This window comes from Pseudoliparis swirei, chromosome 10 (assembly GCF_029220125.1).
Source record: "Pseudoliparis swirei isolate HS2019 ecotype Mariana Trench chromosome 10, NWPU_hadal_v1, whole genome shotgun sequence".
Classification (NCBI taxonomy): domain Eukaryota; kingdom Metazoa; phylum Chordata; class Actinopteri; order Perciformes; family Liparidae; genus Pseudoliparis; species Pseudoliparis swirei.
In genome coordinates, this window is record NC_079397.1 from 18,676,828 (window position 1) to 18,700,516 (window position 23,689).

At 46.8% G+C, this 23,689-nt stretch overlaps 1 protein-coding gene across 1 annotated transcript in view; it reads left to right on the forward strand.

Moving 5' to 3' along the window:
• Positions 1-23,689, forward strand: part of ttll12 (tubulin tyrosine ligase-like family, member 12) — an 86,445-nt gene that overhangs the window by 62,086 nt on the left and 670 nt on the right. Inside the window, exon 13 of the mRNA XM_056425171.1 lies at positions 18,435-23,687. The gene's annotated coding sequence lies outside the window, so the exon portion shown is untranslated. The remainder of the gene's footprint in view (positions 1-18,434; positions 23,688-23,689) is intronic.

Sequence of the window (23,689 nt, forward strand, 5' to 3'; positions counted from 1 at the left end):
TGTTCGAAGTAGAAACCGTTGAAGATAATTGGTCACGGTTGATGGGAGAAAGGCTCACTGGTCACCATGTGATTAACCTGTTCACTGGTCACCATGGTGATGAACCTGTTCACTGGTCAGCATGTGGATGAACCTGTTAACTGGTCACCATGGTGATTAACCTGTTCACTGGTCACCATGGTGATGAACCTGGTCACAATGGTGATGAACCTGTTCACTGGTCAGCATGTGGATGAACCTGTTCACTGGTCACCATGGTGATGAACCTGTTCACTGGTCACCATGGTGATGAACCTGTTCACTGGTCAGCATGTGGATGAACCTGTTCACTGGTCACCATGGTGATGAACCTGGTCACAATGGTGATGAACCTGTTCACTGGTCACCATGGTGATGAACCGTCACAGACTGACAGCTTTCCTCTCCTGAGCAGTGGTCCCCATGTGGCCCCGCCCCCTGAACAATATCAGAGACGCGTTACGATTTATTATTTTATTCACCTGGCCCGCTGCCGTTGAGATTACAGTGAGACGCGGAAAAAAATGTGACGTCGTGCTCTTCACAATAAAACATCTTTGATGGGACGTGTCGCGTCTCGGCCAATCAGCGTTCAGATGTCCACAGCGTTTGGGAAGTTAGGTTAGCTTGAATGTTAGTCCCCTACATCTGCTGCTGTCATGCTGCACGGTGTAGCGATGCTAACAAAGTACCCGTACGTTAAACACGATGTGATTTAGCATATGTTTAGTATCGATACTCCGTTAAATGCTGTCTGCACGCGCAGCGCTCACAGCGAGTGGGGGCGTGGCTTATCTCCGTTGCCTTTCTCCGTGGAAAAATATGTTCCGCTATCCGCCACGGAATAAATAACCACGTTTTCTACGTTCTACTCTTGTGGCAATGCCACACGTCGTGACATGTAGCGCCCTGGTGTCTGGGTTCATAACGTCACCCGGAGGCGCACTTAGCTCCGTGAATGTCTCCGACGACGTGAATGACTTCCGCATCCAGCGCCACGTGAGCAGCAGCAGCCAATTAGATTCATCAACAGAGGAGCAGCTCAGCGCTGATTGGCTCTCACAACGCAGCGTTCCGTCGCTCCCTCCCTCTGGTTTCTCCAGCGCCGCTCTGCGCTCAACTCAACTTTGTTTATACTCCGTGACTTATTGAGCGCCGTAATAATCGCGCGACACAACGAATCGATAATGAAATTCGTTGCCAACTATTTTAATAATCGATTTTTATCGATTCGTTGTTGCAGCCCTAGTTAACATGACATATGTGTCAGTTTCCCAAGGCCACTGGTTCTGGTGTTCAGTGTTAAAGATGACAGGACCAATGGGGTCTCAAATGCACTTTTTTGTTTACTAATCTGATGTTTCACTGAAGAAACAATTTATCATCCACGATATTAAATACCTCGCTGGCACTTTATAGGTAGGAGCCTCTTTGAAAACACAGCTGTGTGAAGTTTAGTCTTTAAAAAAGAATACAATTAAACAAGTGTCTGAAATACACGCTGTCTGAAGCGATTACTCGTTCATTTACAAGATTTAGTCTTTAGAAGAAAAAAAACTTTTAATCGCGATTAATTATTTTCAAAATGTGCGATTAATTAGGTAATTTTTTTTAATCGATTGACAGCCCTAATATATATATATATATATAGGGATGCACCGATCTGATCGGCGCCGATATTCCCATTATCGGTTTTGATCGGCGTTCTCTAAACGGCCGATCAGATGACATAAAATGTGCGAGAACTATCAGACGTTTCAATCGCGGCGCATCGCAACGGAGACGATGCGCCTGGCGAGGGCTGGCGGAGGTCAGAGGGGATCCTCACCACCGAGCGGCGTCCCCGTCCCCCGAGTTGAATCTCTGGGTCTACTCTGCCGACTCACATGTCTGCCCCTAGAGATGCTCACGCTAACCACATTCCATCGGGAGCAAAGAGGGTTTTGATAACGTTAGCGGAAGGATTTATGTGACATTTGGTTTTGCAAAGTTAGCGGAAAGAACCACGTGAAACGACATCCGTTTTTCAAAATAAGATGTTGACAAATCATACACAAGCATATAAAAGTAAACGATGAACTGATTTTGTATCTTTAGAGATTGTTTCTGAGATTTAGCTTGAATTATGTTAACATTAAAACATGTTTACTGTACCAAGGAAGAGTTTGTAAAAATAAGTCAAACTTTTGTATGTTAAAAAAAGTCCTGTATATAGATTTCCCCAAGAGTTCCAGGAAATGAATGATGCAGATGTGTTCCATACATATCTGAAATCCCCTACAATAGCAATCAAACAATGTTAATGTATCAATTAGGACATTTTTCAAAGTAAAAGTCCTAAATGTTTAAAGAAATCTGTAATTTCTTTAATGTTTGAGGTGCTTTATATATGTATTTCCTCAAAGTCCTCGGCAATAATGCTACACAATAAATAGAATGCTTCAATCAACACCGTGATCGGTATTATCGGATCGGCAGATACTGATTTCGGTGATCGGCACCAAAAAACCTGATCGGTGCATCTCTAAGATATATATATGCAGTGTTTCCCCTGCCATTGGCCGCCACCCTGTAATTTTCATCTACCTACTATTGAAGTCGTCGTCCCCCCCCCCCCCCCCGGCAACACTTCTCGGCTCGCTCCGATGAGCTCCCCCCCTCCCCCCGTCGACAACGCTCGCCGCGGGTCCCTTTCCTACCTCAGGGGGGCATCGTGAAGGAGTTAAGCTTCGGGCACCAACATGGCTCGCAGCCCCCTGAAGCTGTAAACCTAGGGGAAACACTGTCAGGGTTTTTCCTGGGTCAAAATGGGTCTTCGGTGCTCCCCAAAAAAAAAATTCTTCATGCACGTCGGGCTGTTGAGTGAGTGATCGGCAGCTGGCCGCTCTGTCAAGTCGCACACCTCACAGTTCCGTATTGATCAGACAAGAAGACACGCTTATCAACTCCAGTGTTTCCCCTACCATTATAACAGGGTGAAATCTGACCCCCCGTCACCCTGTAATTCCCCCCCCCCCCCCCCGTCAATACCTCTCATGCTCTCATCGAAGCTCTGCCGTGATGCGCGCACACGGGTGAGCGCACTCTCACGAGCACCCCGTCAACAACTCTTCTCGACTCGCGCGCGCCAGAGCTCCGATGCCGGCGCGCGCCTCGCTCGGCCGGGATGCGCGCACAGGTGAGCACACCTCAGTGTTAAATTAAGCTCAGGGCACCAACATGGCTAGCGGTGCTAGTCCCGCCCCCTGAAGCTCTAAACTTAGGGGAAACACTGAACTCTATTACTATTGATCCAAACAGAACGAGGGTTCGTCTGTAGCCTACTTGAAACATACTATTGAGAACATATTCGCTGACATGCACCTGATTAACAGTTTTTTTTTTTTTTTCATCACAGACTTTTTTTTGCCTTAGGCGCTCGGGAATTGTCATAGGCGTTCGGGAAAACGGCTTAGGCACGCGACCAAATTTTCTCTATGCAGGAAAAACCCTGCACTGTATGTATGTATTACATTATGAGTACCCTAACTATACCAACTAGCTAATGTGTTTTGACAAGCTCAATGTAAGCTTCTTTTGTACATGTTTACCACTATTTTTGTGTCATGTGATCGCGATATTGTCAATGATTTAGATTGTTCTTTCATAAAATTTGTAAAAATTCTTATACTGCATTGGATGGTCAAGAGTCTTTAAATGTCTTGGCTCTAAAGTATAAGTAAAACCTGCGTGGGCGTTGGGATGTCTGAATATCTTCTGACATTTCGGCTTAACCACAACTTCCTGTTTATAGTCTCGCCATCTTCTGCATTGTTGACCCGATGCTATCCGGACACAGAATAAATGGAACAATACATGAAAGAATAGATTATCAGTTACTTCCGTGAACTAAGATTTTGAAACCATGATGAAGACCCCCGTGTTCGGTAGCAGCCGGGCGTGTCCTTCCCTTTGCCAGACCCCGATCAGAGAGCTAGTTGAGCCTCGTTGGTAGGTAAGGACCCCACTATCCCAGGCCGTTGAGCGTGGCTATAGGAAAGCCCGTAGCATTGGCGGGTACAGAGTGAGTGACTAGTGTGACGGCAAATGTTGTCCCCACCCAAGTTTGAGTCTTCTTCAACTGAAATGACGAATATGGAAGAAGCAGAACTCGTCTATGAAATCACTTATTCTTGCAAGAAGAGTCCCTGTGACACGGAGTCCCTCAGGAGTCTGTGAGGGTGAACTGAAGAGTCAATGAAACATCATGTATTTAAGGAAACAGGAAGAAGGAGGAGCCAGAAGGAGACTTCTGTCTTCAGGTCATTTGATGAGTGACCAAATGATCTGATCACTGATGATCAAGTGATCAGGTCCCGTTTATGAGGATACTCAAAGGAAAGATCCTGTGAATTATAACACATCAATCAGTCTTCATCATGTCCTAGTTTGTCTCCACAAGTGATTGTTTCTTTCACAGTGTCAAATAGAATACAATGAAGAATATATAAAATTCCCATTACACTAGCGTACTAGATCGTTCCAAAACCACAGGAATAACTTGACAGCACTTTATTAGACATGGAATCTTTGCTCAATGTTGGGCAAAGTAATGTTTAAGTAAGTAGTAACTGTAGAGAGGCAGAGGTGTGTGCTGGCCCACCTCTGCAGAGAGCCAGGATTTCTAGTAGCGGTAGTGACGGCAAACATCGGCCCTGGAACTGTGATGGATTTATTAATGCTAACTGCAATCCTGCTGAGGATGTGAGATTTGTAGGGCTGTCAGCGTTAACGTGTTAATCTATGCGATTAATTTGGCCGCGTTAACGCACTAAAATATTTTAACGCAACTTTGTTTACTTCCGGTGTGCCTTGAAGTTTTTACACTCCTGAGTGTAAAACCGCGGCAGTGCGGTTTAACACTGTTTCCGTTTTTAAAACAATTATTTCTCCGCGAAAATACGGAGCAGAAATCAGTTTAAACTCGTGGATGAATCAGTCGGGTTTCCCCCTGCGCTCTGCTGTTCCGATACACAGAGACGGGGCGACGTGACGCGGCGCGGAAAGAACTCGTCACACGAAACCTTCACCATGATTTGTCACTCCGTATGTCTGTCAACATTTTGCGGGGGAAAAAACACCAATGGAATCACAAAGGACCTCCCACCTCACAGGTTAGGCTCATTAGCAGCCTGTCAGTCAGAGAACCAGAGAACCCGGCGCGAGGACAAATGTGCCTCATATATAGAGCTGAGATTGTTCTGGAATGTTTGATGTAGAACACGTGGGGATGTGTCGTATGAAAACGCCTTTAAAAGGTGAATTTTAATTTTTTTGTAAAATGGAGACATGAGCCCAGCCTCCAGCGGGTGAACGGGACATATGTGAATGTCAGTCAGTTACCAAGGCCACTGGTTCTGCTGCTGTCCAGTGGTAAAGATGACAGGACCAATGGGGTCTCAATATACTTCTTTTTGTTTATTTATCTGGATGTTTCACTGAAGAAACAATTTATCATCCACGATATTAAATACCTCGCTGGCACTTTATAGGTAGAAGCCTCTTTGAAACACAGCTCTGTGTGAAGTTTTGTCATTAAAAAGAAAAAATAACAATCGCGATTAATTAGTTAAATTTTTTTAGTCGATTGACAGCCCTAGAGATTTGATTTAATTGTTTTAGTTTTCACTCATTTCTAATGATGAATATATACTATGGGGGATAATGTCAGGATTCCTATGTTTCCTATAAAACGGTTGACATTAAAAGCACATGGAAAATATGAAAGCAAGCAAAATGTTCTGGAAGATCTTGTTTTAGTTTTTAACAATCATCTTTTTGCTGAGCATGAACTTCCAGGCTATTTATCATGGCTCTCCAAACCAGATAACATGGCCATCTGACAGCTATGGTCAGGATCATATTAACATTGAAATGGTAGGTTAATACAGTATGTTTGGTTATGGGCATGGACAATATTGTGTATAACAATGGGCTTTCCTGGTATTGGAGAACACCGCTTGTATAATTAAATTGGTTTTGTAGAACCCCAGAGTCGGACATCTGTTTGCTAATCTGATGCAATGAATGATGTGACGAGCAGCTCGATGTGTGGAAGAGTAAAGTGACACAAACACAAAGAGGCTTCGAGTTTGGATTTGGCTGCTTGGCACTTGGCCGAGGACGTCATCCGAGGACTTCGGTCTCTGGCCACGGCAAAGGAGTTGGCCGACCTGAGGAGAGCAAGGACACGTTGAAGAGGAACGCAGGAGACGGTGTTCTCCTGGCTGGATATGTTTGGAACGCTACAGTAGGTCCTCTGGTGGTTGATTTTCGTTGAACAGACTGGTCACGGATGAGGTTGGAGTCGAAGATCAATTTTTTATTTATTGTACATGAATCATGGGAGGAAAAGCTGCAGGATTTCTTCAACTCTGAAGAAATCACAAGATCTTTATACCCTAACCTCGCCACATAAAAGTGGATTCATGGATGTTAACGGCTTAAATTTAAGTTTTAACCTCCAGGTCAGTTATTTACATTCCAGGGAGAGGTGCTGAGCCATATATGGAGATGGTCAGTTCATGGGCATGGAAGACACTGATCTGAAATGGAAAGGAGTTTACCCCACTGGTCAGCCAGCTACACCGCTTTAACTAGCATGTGTCCAGTCACAGAGTTCTGCTGCACTTACGCCATGAACGCCGCATGATGGGCGGCTGGATGTCACGCGCTTACAGTCGTTTACGGTGGCGCTTTCTCCAGCCCCCTTAATTCACGGTGTCAGAGCAGCCGCTCAACGCGGAAAAACAGCATCCCAATGCCCAACACTTTCTTCGGCTTAAGCGGTTTACTGGTGCGCGTTTGAGTACTTTCTCCAGCTGAAGTGCGGAACTTTCAGCCGCCCATAATGGGGCGTTTGCTTTTTGGACAATTTTATCGGATTGGAGTCCGTGAACCCCTCTGTAGTATTGCACTTGGCTACTTTTTCACCAGTTGACGTAAGCAGTTGTAATCATGAAGCTTAATCTGAACACGACAGCATGGTAATGCTGTTAGCCATTCCGTAATAGTAAAGGTACGTTCACACCAAAAGTGAGGTGATTTTTTTTTTTTTTTTTGCGCGACTGAATCCCGTGATGATGATGAACTGCACCCTACAGGTGAGTCCGTTTTTTTTCACAGTGTTCATTATTCAAGTCTTGAGATTCTATGAAACTGATTTTTAGCTGATTCTGTTGGCGGTTTGTGGGAGAAATAATCGAAGGGGAAAAAGTGGAAACTGGCCAAATCAAGCGAAAAACGGCCAACTTTGGTGAATTATTGTAGCGCCCCCTACGGTTCAAATTGCACACAATTTGCTGTGAATGTTCCAGGCTCCATTCTGCACATATCCTGAAAGTCTGTTTTTTTCCCCCCAATAGTTTTGAAGTTATGAGCATTTCAAAACAGGACATGCCCCTAAAATGTTTGTTGGGCCATAGATCCTTACCACAATGATATATTTGAAAAAAGATGATAGATCTTAGATTATATAGCTTCCATAATCATTATCTCCAATAGGTTTGGTATGAATTGGAACCCGCATGTCAGAGCAAACGCCTCCGATGTGTTTTTCACCAAAAAAAATATGGCTGAAAATTTAAGTAGGCGGAGCTTAGGGTCCTGAGAGGCTTTTTTGTAGAGCAGGTCCAAGTGGACTTGGGAAAAATAAGCTAGTCATTTGACCATACTGGGTGAGGGGCGTCGCCGGTCAAACTTCCAGGTGGCGCTAGAGAGCAATTCTTGAAAGCCGAATTTCGAGGTCGGTGTCATCCGTCTATTTTCACCAAGCCTGACAAGCTTGCCAAATTTGGTGAGTTTTGGGATATGATATATGCCCCCAATGTTCTAAAATAAAAATCCAGAAGAATAATAATACCCCTAACAATTTCAATAGGGTCCTCTCGGACAGACTTCGTCTGTCGCTCGGACCCTAATTAAAGCTGCAAGCAGGGTCGAACGGGTCCTCGCTCACCCGCGCCGGTCGGGGGAGCCGGCGGGACGCCGCCCCGCTCGGCCGGACTCGACTCGGGCCGCGACTTATAACAAGCGCGACAAGTTTGGGGCAGATTCGACAAAGTCCAGTTGAGCCACAAGGTGGCGCTTTGAGTCTGTGAACATATTCATGCATCATGTGTCCCTATAAACCAAAAACTCACGAAATCCGTGATTTAAAAGCCTCGTCCAGCTGTTTACTGACATTAGTTATGTTAGAGTAGAGAGGAGAGAGAGAAAAAGAGAGAGAGAGTTCTTATTCCATTCTAAATAACGGGCTTGTCTAGGATTTGCGTGGCCAGACTGAAAAAAAAATCATAAGGCCTCTGGTATTGTTCAGAGGGCCGGGCCAATTGTGGAGGCGGGCCTTAGTTTGAGGACCAATGCTCTTGGCTGTGTCCAGTTGAGCCAGTAGGTGGAGCTTTGTGTCTGTGAACATATCCATGCATCATATGTCTCTCAGTGAAGTGTAGAAAAAAACCCAGATAACATTATGTTTGCCTTAGCCTGGAATCAAAAACAGGTCTCTGTGTCACTAGGCAAGCACCTATTGCTCTGTACCACAGATTAGATGGAATTGCATCAACTGTAGGAGGTAAGATTATCGTGAAAGTGAATAAATTATAGTTATTTTCAAGTTTCAAGTTTTTATTGTCACATCCCCTTTTATACAAGTATAATCGGTTTGTGAAATTCTTATGTGCAAAACACCCGACAGCAGTAGCAGACTAAAAAAAGAATAAGAATGAGAATAAACTATACAATATCCACACAAAAAAAGAAGAAAGTATTAACAATATATATAAAACAATGTAATAGAATATACATCATGACAATATATATATATAAAACCATGTAATAAAATATACACTTTTTTAAGACAATATATATATATATGTATATACATACAATATATATATATATAAAACAATGTAATAAAATAAAATATACACCATGGCCATAGATATTCACAGAATATGTTCTGGTGTATAGTGTTAATGAGGGTCTCAGTCCTTGTTCAGCAGCCTGATGGCCTGACTGAAGAAGCTGTCCCTCAGTCTGTTTGTGCGGCACTTGATACTGCGGTATCGCCTGCCTGACGGTAGAAGGGTGAACAGTTTGTGGCCGGGGTGGTTATTGTCTTTCATCATCCGTTTGGCCCTGGCCACGCACCGCCTGGTGTATATGTCCAGGATGGAGGGAAGCTCACCTCCAACGATGTACTGTGCCGACCGCACCACCCTCTGTAGTGCCCTACGCTCCAGGGCGGTGCAGTTCCCGTACCAGACGGTGATGCAACCTGTCAGAACACTCTCGATGGTACTGGTGTAGAATGTTCTGAGGATGCGGGGGGCCATGTTGAATTTCCTCAGTCGCCTAAGGAAATACAGGCGTTGTTGGGCCCTTTTCACCACGTGAGTGGTGTGCGTGGTCCATGTGAGGTCCTCGGAGATGTGCGCCGAGGAACTTGAAGCTGCTGACCTCTCTACTGCAACTCCGTCTATGGAGATGGGGGTGTGCTCTCCTCTCCGCTTCCTGTAGTCCACGATCAGCTCCTTGGTCTTCTTGACGTTGAGGACGAGGCTGTTCTCCTGGCACCACTGTACCAGTGATCCAACCTCCTCCCTGTAGGCTGTCTCGTCGTCATCGGTGATCAGCCCCAACGCTGTTGTGTCGTCAGCAAACTTGATGATGACGTTGGAGCTGTGCATGGCCGTGCAGTCGTGGGTGTACAGGGAGTAGAGGAGAGGGCTCAACACGCAACCCTGAGGGGCTCCCATGTTGAGGGTCAGCGGCTCTGAGGTGGTACTGCCCATCCTCACCACCTGGCGGCGGCCCGACAGGAAGTCCAGTATCCAGCTGCACATGGTAGAGTGCAGGCCTAGACCTCTGAGCTTGGTGTCGAGCTTGGCGGGAACAATAGTGTTAAACGCTGAGCTGTAGTCCACAACCAGCATTCGCACACAACAGTTCCTCCCCTCCAGGTGGGAAAGGGCGGTGTGAAGTGCCATGGCAATTCGTCGTCGGTGGATCTGTTTTGACGATATGCAAATTGCCATGGGTCCAGCGTGGCAGGCAACATGGAACAAATGAAGTCCTTGACCAACCTCTCAAGCATTTACTGACAATCGAGGTGAGGGCTACGGGTCTCCAGTCATTCAGGCAGGTTACCTTGGGGTGTTTGGGGACAGGCACAATGGTGGACATCTTGAAGCTCTCAGGAACAACAGCCTGGGACAGGGAGAGGTTGAAGATGTCTGCGAAGACTCCTGCCAACTGGTCTGCACATGCTCTGAGGCGCGCCCGGGATGTGGTCGGGACCTGCCGCCTTCGGATGTCCACCCGCTTGAAGGCTCTGCGCACGTCAGCCTCTGAGATGATCAGCAGGCTGGTCTCCTCGGCAGCGCTGCCTTGACGGGCTGCCGTCACGTCGAACCGAGCAAAGAATGTATTTAGCTCGCCTGGGAGGGAGGTAGAGGAGTTCTCTTCACCGCTGGTTCTCCCTCTGAAGTCCGTGATTGTCTGTAGCCCCTTCCACACACCTCTCACGTCATGGCTCTTGAGCTTTTCCTCCACCTTGTTCCTGAACTCCCGCTTGGCAGAGCCGATGGTCTTACGGAGGTCGTAGCGGGCTCTTTGTATTCCGCCATATTCCCGAGTCAAAGGCGGTGTTACGCGTCTTGAGTGCAGCGCGAACATCGCCATTTATCCACGGTTTCTGGTTGGGATAAATCCAAACCGACTTGGTAGGAACAACGTCATCTATGCATTTCTTGATGAACCCGGTGACTGAGGCCAGCGTACTCACTGGCGTTGTTGTCCGCGCGACCCTGAACACATCCCAGTCAGCACGTTCAAAACAGTCCTGTAGCATAGACTCCGATTGGTCCGACCAGCGTTGCACTTCCTTCACAGCGATTGGTTGCTGCTTTAGCCTCTGCCTGTAGGCAGGGAGTAGTTGGATGGAGCGGTGGTCCGATTTGCGAGCGGTGGGCGGAGGAGGGCTTTGTATCCATCCCGGAAGGGAGTGTAGCAGTGGTCGAGAATCCGCTCCCCCCGCGTGTTGCTTGTTATGTGTTGGTAGAACATCGGGAGAACTTTCTTCAGGTTCGCTTTGTTGAAGTCCCCCGCCACAATGAAAGCAGCCTCGGGGTGTGCCGACTCCTGCTCGCTGATCGCCCGTAGAGTTCCTTCAGCGCTATGTCCGTGTTAGCTTGAGGCGGAATGTACACAGCAGTTACGGTGACTGCTGTAAAATCCCTTGGTAGCCAGAATGGTCGACACATGAGCATTAGGTACTCCAGGTCCGGGGAACAGAACGACTTGAGAGTATGTACATGACTTTGGTTGCACCAAGATCTGTTTATCATGAGACATACCCCCTCCACGATCTTTACCAGAGAGAGTCTTTGTTCTGTCCGCGGTGGGCGGAAAATCCTGCCGGCTCGATGGCTGAGTCGGTAACCTCCTCCGACATCCATGTCTCCGTAAGGCAGATGATGCAGTTGTCCTTAGTTTCCCGGTGGAATTGAATACGAGCCTGTAGCTCGCATAGCTTATTGTCCAAAGACTGTACATTTGCCAGTAAAATGGTGGGTAGTGGGGGTCGATTGGCTCGACGTCTCAGCCTAACCAGCACGCCAGCTCGCTTCCCCCTCCGTCGGCGACGTTTGCGTGAGATCGCGCCTAAAATGGACGGAGATAGTTCCGCTACTGTTCCTGGCGGGACGTCCGAGTAAGAGTTGAAAAACTCTGGTAGGCGGCGAGCAACTGCCGATCCAATCTCCAATAGGTGATCAATAGGTGTTCCTGGAAGAAATGTGCTTGTTTCTTTGTGTGAATGTGTTCAGGCCTTGACTGGCATCATGCCTGATTTTTCTGGGAAGTATTGGATGAGTTTAAGCAATAGTTTTTAGCATAAAGAAATCACAGAAAGTACACAATTATTGGCAGTAAAAAAATTTCAATTTTCTACCGACGAACAGTCCGTTTTTTTTCACAGTGTTCATTATTCAAGTCTTGAGATTCTATAAAACTTATTTTGAGCCGATTCTGTTGGCGTTTTGGGGTAGAAATCCTTCTCAGTAAAAAAAAGGAAAATGTCCAAATCAAGCAAAAAACGGCCAACTTTGGTGAATTATTGTAGCGCCCCCTACGGTTCAAATTGCACACAATTTGCTGTGAATGTTCCAGGCTCCATTCTGCACATATCCTGAAAGTCTGTTTTTTTCCCCCCAATAGTTTTGAAGTTATGAGCATTTCAAAACAGGACATGCCCCTAAAATGTTTGTTGGGCCATAGATCCTTACCACAATGATATATTTGAAAAAAGATGATAGATCTTAGATTATATAGCTTCCATAATCATTATCTCCAATAGGTTTGGTATGAATTGGAACCCGCATGTCAGAGCAAACGCCTCCGATGTGTTTTTCACCAAAAAAAATATGGCTGAAAATTTAAGTAGGCGGAGCTTAGGGTCCTGAGAGGCTTTTTTGTAGAGCAGGTCCAAGTGGACTTGGGAAAAATAAGCTAGTCATTTGACCATACTGGGTGAGGGGCGTCGCCGGTCAAACTTCCAGGTGGCGCTAGAGAGCAATTCTTGAAAGCCGAATTTCGAGGTCGGTGTCATCCGTCTATTTTCACCAAGCCTGACAAGCTTGCCAAATTTGGTGAGTTTTGGGATATGATATATGCCCCCAATGTTCTAAAATAAAAATCCAGAAGAATAATAATACCCCTAACAATTTCAATAGGGTCCTCTCGGACAGACTTCGTCTGTCGCTCGGACCTAATTAAAGCTGCAAGCAGGGTCGAACGGGTCCTCGCTCACCCGCGCGGTCGGGAGCCGGCGGGACGCCGCCCGCTCGGCCGGACTCGACTCGGGCCGCGACTTATAACAAGCGCGACAAGTTTGGGGCAGATTCGACAAAGTCCAGTTGAGCCACAAGGTGGCGCTTTGAGTCTGTGAACATATTCATGCATCATGTGTCCCTATAAACCAAAAACTCACGAAATCCGTGATTTAAAAGCCTCGTCCAGCTGTTTACTGACATTAGTTATGTTAGAGTAGAGAGGAGAGAGAGAAAAAGAGAGAGAGAGTTCTTATTCCATTCTAAATAACGGGCTTGTCTAGGATTTGCGTGGCCAGACTGAAAAAAAATCATAAGGCCTCTCTGGTATTGTTCAGAGGGCCGGGCCAAATGTGGAGGCGGGCCTTAGTTTGAGGACCACTGCTCTTGGCTGTCTATCAATATAGCTCATTTTTAAAATGACGTAAGAGGGCAATACGGATCCGTATCAGACCAGCGAGGAGGGTAGTAGAGAGGGGAAGGACAGAGAAAAATAGAGAGAGAGAGTTCTTATTCCATTCTAAATAACGGGCTAGTCAAACAAATTTGGGGCGGACTGAAGGAAGTCCAGTTGAGCCACTAGGTGGCGCTTTGAGTCTGTGAACATATCCATGCATCATATGTCTCAAAGTAAAGTGTAGAAAAAAACTCATAACATTATTTTTGCCTTAGCCTGGAATCAAAAACAGGTCTGTGTCACTAGGCAAGCACCTATTGCTCTATACCACTGATTAGATGGAATTGCAGCAGCTGTAGGAGGTAAGATTATCGTGAAAGTGAATAAATTATGGTTATTTTACTTCTCAATAGGTGATCAATGGGTGTTCCTGTAAGAAATGTGGTTGTTTCTTTGTGTGAATGTGTTCAGGCCTTGACTGGCATCATGCCTGATTTTTCTGGGAAGTATTGGATGAGTTTAAGCAATAGTTTTTAGCATAAAGAAATCACAGAAAGTACAAAATTATTGGCAGTAAAAAAACGTCTTTTCTACCGACGAAAAGTCCGTTTTTTTTTGACAGTGTTCATTATTCAAGTCTTGAGATTCTATAAAACTGATTTTTAGCCGATTCTGTTGGCGTTTTGTGGGAGAAATAATCGAAGGGGAAAAAGTGGAAACTGGCCAAATCAAGCGAAAACGGCCAACTTTGGTGAATTATTGTAGCGCCCCCTACAGTTCAAATTGCACGAAATTCGCTGTGAATGTTTCAGGCTCCATTCTGCACATATCCTGAAAGTCTGTTGTTATTTTTTCCCAATAGTGTTGAAGTTATGAGCATTACAAAACAGGACACGCCACTAAAATGTTCGTTGGGCCATAGATCCTTACCACAATGATATATTTGAAAAAAGATGATAGATCTTAGATGATGTAGCTTCCATAATCATTATCTCCAATAGGTTTGGTATGAATTGGACCCCGCATGTCAGAGCAAACGCCTGTGTTTTTCACCCAAAAAAAATATGGTGGAAAATTTAAGCAGGCGGAGCTTAGGGTCCTGAGAGGCTTTTTTGTAGAGCAGGTCCAAGTGGACTTGGGGGGGAAAAAAACTAGTCATTTGAACATACTGGGTGAGGGCGTCGCCGGTCAAACTTCCAGGTGGCCCTAGAGAGCAATTTTTGAAAGCCGAATTGCGAGGTCGGTGTCATCCGTCTATTTTCACCAAGCCTGACAAGCTTGCCAAATTTGGTGAGTTTTGGGATATGATACATGCCCCCAATGTTCAAAAATAAAAATCAGAAGAATAATTCCCCTAACAATAACAATAGGGTCCTCTCGGACAGACTTCGTCTGTCGCTCGGACCCTAATAATGTTATGAACACAATAACGGCGTTTAGATGTTTCCGCTCTCGTAGCGCTGGAAGCGGAAGTTTTTCAGACGTAACAGTAACTTAATCGGTGAAAGTGACCGAGCTGAGTGAGCCTACGGGTGATGTCATGAACCCAAACACGAGGGCGTTGGATGTTCCGACGTTTGTGGGATGTCCTCAACAAGTATAAAGCGGAACTAGTGGTTAGTTATTCCGTGCTGGATGAAAGAAATGCTAACGGTCTTTACCGAGACGAGACACAGATAAGCCCCGCCCCTCGCGGAGCTTCGCAACGCTTATTCAATTCAGTTTATTTGTATAGCCCAATTTCACAAATTACAAATTTGTCTCGGAGTGCTTTACAATCTGTACACATAGACATCCCTGCCCCAAAACCTCACATCGGACCAGGAAAAACTCCCAAATAACCCTTCAGGGGGAAAAAAAGGGAAGAAACCTTCAGGAGAGAACAGAGGAGGATCCCTCTCCAGGATGGACAGAACAATATATGTCATGTGTACAGAAGGACAGATTAGAGTTCAATACATTCAATGAATATGACAGAGTGGATGAATAGTTCATAGTAGGCATATTCCACGATGGAGACCTCCACGGTCCATCAGGCAGATGGCGGTGGGGAGGAGGAGTGGGCGGAGTCTCAACAGGACAGTGGCGTAGTCGGTAGCAGGAGCAGTGGCGGCTGGTGAATTCTTTTTTTGGGGGGGGGGGGGGGCGCAGTTTAAATATCACTCAACAATGAGAAGAAAAGAGGTTTTGAGTAGAATATAGTAAAAAACAAAGCTTTATTTCAAGAACACAGCGTGCTCAACACGGTCCAACAACAACTAAACACACTGTGACTTTAGAGGTTCAGAGCAGCTTTAAGGAACATTGGGTTGGGTTTCAGAGGTTTGCAAAATAAAAGAGTTTCACCCTCACATGAAAGAGGTTCAGAGCAGAATAGAGCCAGAGAGATCACATGTTACATTGGGTGACAGAGCAGAGCCACTACTTTAAAGACAAGTAGCTCCTCTCTTTAAAGGTCTTCTCCATAACTCTCTGGTTAAAGTCATCATGTCTGTAACCAGCCTCCATTATTCTGGAGGGAATGTGTCTGTTTCAGAACTTCTTCCTTGTGTTTCGATGCAGTTCGGTCTCCTTCTCCTGACTGTAAACAGGGTTAGCTTCAGGCTGTTAGCTCGTTAGCTTCATGCTCTTAGCTAGATAACTGCGGCAAGATTCGTGCTTTCCACTTGTCTGCAGCTCTTTAGATCCCTCACCCCGTTGTAGTCCAGAGAGTTTCAGTCCCAGGACTTTGGAACAACAGATGGGAAACTAAACAGCGCATTACTCACTGAGCTCCAGCTAACAGCTTCGTTAGCTACCTGCTCCCGTAGCTCCGTGGAGCTCTCTGGCTGAGGGAACGATACCGGTCTCTGATCTGCCGAATAGTCCAGTCACGTGAAATAATAAAAAGATGTCATTGGCCAATGAGCGCACATTTTTGTGCCCCAAGATTCACGTTTCATCCTCCAATGAGAATCCGTCCTTGCCGAAACGACTGAAATGTTTGCTCGCTCCCGTACACACACGTTGGGCCGGTGTCCCGTAAAGGGGGCGGGGCTTCTCTCCGTGAGGATGAGTGGCGATATATTATATTTTTTCACATTAACGTAAGTGGTTGTTGACAGGCTGACTGTCTCCCACACACATTTAGCGCGTCAACACGGTATATTTACTATTTAAATGATTTGGCATATAATGTTTTTTGACAGGATGTTTTGTTTTGTTTTTTTTCCATCTCAAAATTTTAAGAGGGGTGGCGCCCTAGCGCCCTCTATGGACGCACCGCCACTGAGCAGGAGTTCCACGACCCAGACCTCGATGATCCATCAGCAGATAGGATCTATGCCGTCTCATAGGGTCCGATGACCCCATGAGACGTGAAGTCAAAAGGACTCCGGGGAGAAAGCAGAGTTAGTAATGTGTGATGGAGAGATGAACATTCATCCCTAAGGAGAGAAAAAAGAGGAGATAGGTGCTCAGTGTATCCTAAACGTCCCTCAGCCTATAGCAGCGTCTCCAGGGGCTGGACCAGGTGAACCTGATTCAGCCCTAACTATAAGCTCTGTCAAAGAGGAAAGTCTTCAGTCTACTCTTAAACGAGGTGACTGTGTCTGCCTCCCGGACTGAAGGTGAAGCTGGTTCCATAGAAGAGGAGCTTGATAACTAAAGGCTCTGGCTCCCATTCTACTTTTTAGGACTCTAGGAACTACAAGTAGTCCCGCATTTAGTGAGTGTAGCTCTCTAGTGGGGCAATATGGTACTACAAGCTCCTTAAGATATGATGGTGCATCACCAATCAAGGCTTTGTAGGTTAAGAGAAGAATTTTAAAAGTGATTCTTGATTTTACTGGGAGCCAGTGCAGAGCAGCTAGTGCAGGAGTGATGTGATCTCTTTTCTTAGTTTTAGTGAGAACACGAGCTGCAGCATTCTGGATCAACTGGAGGGACCTAAGAGATTTATTAGAGCAGCCTGATAATAAGGAGTTGACCTAAGAGACTTATAGAGCAGCCTGATAATAAGGAGTTGACCTAAGAGATTTATTAGAGCAGCCTGATAATAAGGAGTTGCAGTAATCCAGTCTCGAAGTAACGAACGCGTGAACCAATTTTTCTTTATCTTTTTGAGACAAGATGTGCCTGATTTTTGAAATATTACGTAGATGAAAGAATGCAGTCTTTGAGATTTGCTTTACGTGGGAGTTAAAGGACAAGTCCCGATCAAAGATAACGCCAAGATTCTTTACAGTGGTGTTGGATGCCAGGGCAATGCCGTCTACAGAAACCACATCACCAGATAATTGATCTCTGAGGTGCTCAGGGCCGATTAAAATTACTTTGGTTTTGTCTGTTTAACATCAAGAAGTTGCAGGTCATCCATGGTTTTATGTCTTTAAGACATGCTTGAATTTTACCGAGTTATTTGGTCTCCTCTTATGGTGTCAACACGACAAATGGTCGGGTGAGTGAACGCAAGCGTTTTGGCGTGAACGTTCCTTTAGTCCCCGCTGCTTCTATTTGTTTACTTTTTAATCGTGGAAACTTTCACGCCACAAAGCCAATGTAGCCAGTCCACTAGAACTCTGCAGACGGGGTCGGCTCAAAGGTCTGAACCCGGGTCTTGTCAGCTTTGCGATGAACCGGCTCTAATATCGGTAGCAAAAGCAATAAGTTGGTGGTCTGCAGAGTGTTTAAATACCTAAGCTTCCACCTTTAGTGAAGCACAGTTGTATGTAATTGTGAATGCTGTTCTCTGTGGAAGCCTTTTATTGACCGGTCCAGGATGCACCTGGAATGTGAGCTGAGAGATTCCAGGCTTTTAGTGCAGATACAGATAATGGATGGATAAATTAACATGGGATGACTCACATGAACCCCACCGGCTGTAGGAGGTGGACATAAAGGAGCAAAGAGTACACAAGACCGGCACCACATTATTTTACCTCGCCAGAGCTAATTTTTCTCCTCGGGACCGGCTTAAGGCTGGACAGTTAGGGGATTGTGAAGAATGTGGTGTAGAACCTACTGCTGTCATCATTTACAGACTTGTGTCATTCTTCAAAAGAGAACATGTAGTATTTGGCTTTGCTGTTGTGTTCCCGCAGTGGAAAAGGCCTATGTTGTAGTAAAGGGACTCCCACCAATCACTGTTTGTCCTTGTGTTTGTCTCCTAGATTTGAAAAGCAAACTGAAGTCATCACTTGAAAGATTGCTCTAGATGCGATCTGGATGTCCACACGGCCAAGGAGGATTCTATTCTGCACGCCAACACTGGAGTAACATTGGTGCTCCGTCATTCCCGCGGGCCATCACTACAAATAGTTCACCCTGAGAATGAAATGCAAAACAACATGGTAGCCTCTCGAAATCCTGGGTACCACGGATTGGCATCCGGCCCTGCTCGCTTGCAGAAAAGCGACGCACAACAAAATTCACAGGGACTTCACCAACAGAAAGTACTGCCGAGTACAGGGAGCACTGGATCCCAGCCCTCCGTACTGATCAACACTACGACTAACTTGTGTACATCGGCTGACCGTCATCTATCGGCACACGTCTCTGTACAGCACAGCAGTTATTATGGGACGTCAGTCGGTTACTCTGTAAGACAATCGTTTAGTAACGGTGGAGAACAAATGGACTGTTCCAAAGTAGATTTTAGGAGCCGTTTTCTGAAAGGATCCAATTTGAACCAGAATACTGGACTGCAACAAAGAAAACATTTGATTTGTGCCCTTTCCACTGGGACCGATTCTGCAGCATTCCATAGAGACGGCTTTAAAGCAGCACAGACTGGTCCTCTAACGCTTCAGCATTCTGGGGAAATGGTAAAAACTTGTCCACTGCTGTTGGACTTACTTTCTGAAAAGCCGTCCGGCTGTTTTACCACCAAATCTTCACCAGAGGAAACTATGTTGCTCAATAGTAATGTTCCGGGCAGAAGACGCCGTACAGGTCAGCGAGTTAAAGGGTCGCTAGCTGTGCTCGACTGTGAGCAGACTAGCACACAGCACCTCCATCCTGCAGGAGGAACTCCTTCCAACCCCCATCGGCAGGGTTCCTCTCCCTCCCTCGGCCTGCAGCCGTCCACAGGCTGGTCAGTTGGTGACAGGAAACCGCCGACAGATGAGGATATACATCGCATGCTTTTAAAAAAACTTGACGATTTTCGCAACGATATAAATCAGAAAAAAATGAGTGCTGTTTATTCCGATGAATTGGGAATGGACTCCGTACTGAAGTCAGTCGAGTCCCACCTCCCCACAACCTCTGGAGGAGAAGATCCCAGGCTGGAGGAGTGCTCTGCTGCAGCGGAACAATACAACTGTTCAGCCCTCGAAGAGGACCATTCAAACGGCTTTGAGTTAACGGCCCAGTTTAACAAGTTGGGTGATTGTGCTACAGCCGCATCAGAGAAACATTCAACAGGTATACTAGTCACTGCTGTAGAACACTCTAAACATTGTCTTACAAATGCATCTGTAGAAAAGAGTGCATTGGTAGTTGTTCTGTCAGTAAAGAAACATTTGGGTGTATCTGTGCATGTAAACTTGTTTATTCAGATGACTGTGAAGATGCATATATTGGTAACGATGACGGTGTCTATAGTAAATGGTGCGAGAGGTACTTAGAGAATGCCTTGACCGCTCTTAATTATTCATCAACTGCACTGAAGGCGCTCATTGCCATGCTGGCGTCTACAGGCAGCATTTCTGAGACCAAGAATGTTTCTAAAGTCATTCTGCAACAGTATTGGAATGGGAATATAGATAATGTTAATCTCTTTGCATCCACAGAATATCCACATATAATGCTGAAAGTTGCTGCCGCTTGCACAAAGACTGAAGAGGAGAGTCCAGTGTTGCCTGGAATGACATGGGACGATGACATGAGGGACGAGCGACGATCTTTGGTGCTCAACCGCATCGCACCGCAAGAGGAATACAGGTCTTCTTTGTTAAGTGGCAACAAGAATGTGGACCAAGTGCCTGGTGTTTCGTGGACTTTCCTCCACATGACGGAGGGAAAGAAAGGAGATGCAGCCCATGAACCTGTGGGCACCGTACAGATGGACAGCGTGCCCGGTATGCTCGATGTCGCAGAGGATCCCCAAACCAAATCAGGTCCAGTGGTGTCTGGAAACGGAACGTTTGCATTCTCGTCACTAATAAAGGGCAATCCAAAACGAAAGAAAAGCACTGAGGATCAACCCGAAGCGAGGGAAGACGTGGGTTTTGCTCCCTCGCAAACACATTTAAGCGAATCAGGACCAGAGAACAAGTTACAAAAACATGCCCCGCTCTGTGAAGGCACGGCGGGGGAAGCACGTCCACCGTTAGAAGAGCGTTCAGACGATTACGCTCTGGCCACAGAACTACCAACCAAAGAGCTCTGGGAATGTAGCTCTCCTGCATGTTTTGAAGCCCCACAGTATGAAAATATAAGTGAAGCGGAAACTCTGTGTGAGTCTCTGGCTGAGGAGACGCCCATACCCACTGTGGGAGCTGCTCGCTACGAGAGGCCGTCACCATTTGAAAACACCGGCTATGGACATGTGCAGGGTCGAGCTGAGATGAAGACTAAAGCACTTGTCGTAGCACAATATTGTTCTTTGTGTTTTGTTGAGATTGAAGATGGTTCTGAAGCTAAGTGTGGCTGTGGGAGACAAACAAAGCCCTCTGTTTCATATAGTCCGTCCTCTGTTTTGAGCGATGGTGATACGACTAATGATGAGATGGACGATGACCATTTAGTCATACCTATAAGCATATTCAACCTCGCATATGAACCAGAAGATGAGGACCAGGAGAGGCCAGAAACTAATCTCCCAAGTCCAAAATGCTGCCCATCTCCAAATCTTGCGCAAGCGACTGCGTTCCCCCCGCTGCTGGTGTTTGACACGTTGGAGGACCTAATGCGAGCTGAGCAATGTACGCGTGTCATTCGGCCGTCATCGGACCGTAACCCCTTTGAACATGACATGGACTCTGAGGGTGATGGAAGAGGGTCTTCAGACAGCTGTGGAACTGACGACAGTTTAGATTACCCCTCTGCTTTAAAACACAACTATATGACCGCGTCCCAGAAGGTGTTGAGGAAAGGCGTAGCAGCTGTGGCCTCCAAGGCCGATGACTCTTTGCCCTCGCCCTCTTCGTCAGACGATGAGGTTACAATTTTGCAAGAAGATCGGACATGGGGCGTGGACAAGTTTCAAAAATCTAGACTGACAATTATAGCCAATGCCGTCCGCTCTGAACATTCACAAAGGGATTGTATTATAATTGTAGATTCTGACACAGAGGATGAAATTCTAGAAGAAAGCAAAAAAAACCTCAAGAGGAAACGGTTACACTCTTCAAGCTCTGGAGACGGTGTTGATGCGCAGTTCAGTCGACAACTGAGACGTTCACCGGGGGCCTTCAAAGAGACGAGTCGAAAGAACGGATCTGCATTTCAAGTGGTGGAGCAGGATGTTTCCTCTGACTCGTCTCAGAGTGCAGGAAGGTGTGGCTCTAAGCGTCTTCAACGCAAGACCAACATGCAAAAGATTTGCTTGGAAAAAAATGTAATACTTATCAACTCTGAGGAAGAGGATGACCCCGCCCAAAGCTACCAAAGGCCAAGCGCTCCCGCTTCGCACCAAGGCGACGCCCCCCCGTATGTTCGACTTGACAGTGCGGACGATGAATGTGGACCTGCTGAAGACGCCAGAGCGCCTCCTGCAGACTCGCCACAGCACCAGGCTCATGACCCCCAGCTCAGAGAAGCGACTGAGGATTCGTGTTCTGACGTGCTGCCCGGTGGACCGCGGGGCGGAGCTACCGGCGGCTCTGAGCACGTACCACGGAAGGCCAAGAGGAAAAAAACATCAAGAGCTGTTCGACTCGATTCTGAGACTGTGCTTAAAAGAATAAAGGTGCGTACAAAAGAAATATTTTCAGAGGACAGTAGTGACGGTGATTTAAAGGCTTCAAAAAGCAGAGCAACGGACTCTGTGGTCCGTCTCTGTAAACCTGCTCACGCCAATCCTAAACAAAAAGAATCTTCATCTGAAGACTTGGCAGAAAAGCCTGTGATGAAGGAAGCCGGCTCTCATTTGTCTGACACGCCTGTGATTCCTCGCTATGTGGCGACGTGTTCTGGACCCAAAGGAGGCTTGAAACTGTTTAAAGAAGTCCACAAGCAGGGTAAAGGTGGTTCTCGGTCCCCAGAGGCCGCCACGGCATCCGGCAAAAAGACAAAGTCCCGTGACAAGAAAGCACCGTTTGACCAAAATAAAAAAGTACGATTCTTCTCACCCGTACCGGCAAACGATAAAACCAAAGCAACAAACGACAAAGTTCAGCCCAATCCACGGAAACCCCCAAGGGTGGCGAGACCGCTTCCCTTACCTGTGCAGGAAGGACCATCCGCTTCCTTCAATAGCTCGTCTTCCACAAGTAGACAACTTCCTGTAGCCAGACGACGCTTAAGCCCGGCAGAACCTTCCTCACGACGCTTGAGCCCGGCAGAACCTTCCTCACGACGCTTGAGCCCGGCAGAACCTTCCTCACGATGCTTGTGCCCGGCAGAACCTTCCTCACGACGCTTGAACCCGGCAGAACCTTCCTCACGACGCTTGAACCCGTCAGAACCTTCCTCACGACGCTTGAGCCCGGCAGAACCTTCCTCACGACGCTTGAGCCCAGCAGAACCTTCCTCACGACGCTTGAACCCGGCAGAACCTTCCTCACGACGCTTGAACCCGTCAGAACCTTTCTCACGACGCTTGAGCCCGGCAGAACCTTCCTCACGACGCTTGAGCCCAGCAGAACCTTCCTCACGATGCTTGAACCCGTCAGAACCTTCCTCACGATGCTTGAACCCGTCAGAACCTTCCTCACGACGCTTGAGCCCAGCAGAACCTTCCTCACGATGCTTGAACCCGTCAGAACCTTCCTCACGACGCTTGAGCCCAGCAGAACCTTCCTCACGACGCTTGAACCCGTCAGAACCTTCCTCACGACGCTTGAGCCCGGCAGAACCTTCCTCACGACCGTTGACTCCATTGGAAGCCGCCTCTCGCCTACCCTATAATCCCAGAGAGCTCTCGGTTCCGCCCGGTCGCCCGCGGTCTCGCAGCAGCTCCTCCACACGGAACCAGCCTCCCTCCAAAGGCCCAGCCTCCACCGCGCAATCACCTTCAACCGGCAAGGCAAAGGAACAAGTGAAAAGCCATCGTCCAATCGGGGGAGAGATCGGATTGAGGGAGGACGATGTTGGACTAGAACGGCGGCGCCAGCGGCGCCATGACGGGGCCAGTGATGACAGGGCCCCCAGAAAGAGGCTCAACACCCCCAAGCCTGCGACGATCCTGATGAAGAGAGCCGCTCATGACGCCAAACGCTGGACGAAGGCCATAAACCGGGTTTCCACCAAAGAAAGACGT